At 43.5% G+C, this 728-nt stretch overlaps 1 non-coding gene across 1 annotated transcript; it reads left to right on the forward strand.

Moving 5' to 3' along the window:
• The first annotated feature begins 403 nt into the window (after positions 1–403).
• LOC116272506 lies at positions 404–508 on the forward strand. Its single transcript, XR_004181176.1, has one exon. It is a non-coding gene; the product is annotated as a U6 spliceosomal RNA (small nuclear RNA).
• The last annotated feature ends 220 nt before the right edge of the window (positions 509–728 follow it).

A 728-nucleotide genomic window follows, 5' to 3' on the forward strand; every position in this document is an offset into this window, starting at 1 on the left:
CTCACTGCAAGCTCCGCCTCCCAGGTTCATGCCATTCTCCTGCCTCAGCCTCCCGAGTAGCTGGGACTACAGGCGCCCGCCACCTCGCCCGGCTATTTTTTTGTATTTTTTAGTAGAGACGGGGTTTCACCGTGTCAGCCAGGATGGTCTCGATCTCCTGACCTCGTGATCCGCCTGTCTCGGCCTCCCAAAGTCCTGGGATTACAGGCTTGAGCCACCGCGCCCGGCCTATGAATTTTTTCATAGTGAGTTTTTTATACTCCTAAGTACAATTTTATGGTATACCATAAAATTTTATATACCATAATTTTATTTTTATAAAGTATACCCATAATTTTATGGTATACCACAAAATTAGTATAGTATACCATAAAATTTACCCTTTTAAATTATACAATTCAATGTTCACTTCAGCAGCACATATACTAAAATTGGAATGATACAGAGAAAATTAGCATGACCCCTGCTCAAAGATGACACTGCAATATGTGAAGTGTTCCATATTAAAAATAAAATTTTTTTTAAGTGTACAACTCAGCCATATGCTGTGGTTCCCACCTGTAATCCCAGGGTTTTGAGGCCGGGTGCGGTGGCTCACGCTTGTAATCCCAGCACTTTGGGAGGCCGAGGTGGGTGGATCACCTGAGGTCAGGAGTTCAAGACCAACCTGGCCAACATAGTGAAACATCATCTCCACTAAAAATACAACAACTAGCCAGGCATGATGG

The sequence above is a fragment of the Papio anubis genome, unplaced genomic scaffold, assembly GCF_008728515.1.
Source record: "Papio anubis isolate 15944 unplaced genomic scaffold, Panubis1.0 scaffold118, whole genome shotgun sequence".
NCBI classification, from domain to species: domain Eukaryota; kingdom Metazoa; phylum Chordata; class Mammalia; order Primates; family Cercopithecidae; genus Papio; species Papio anubis.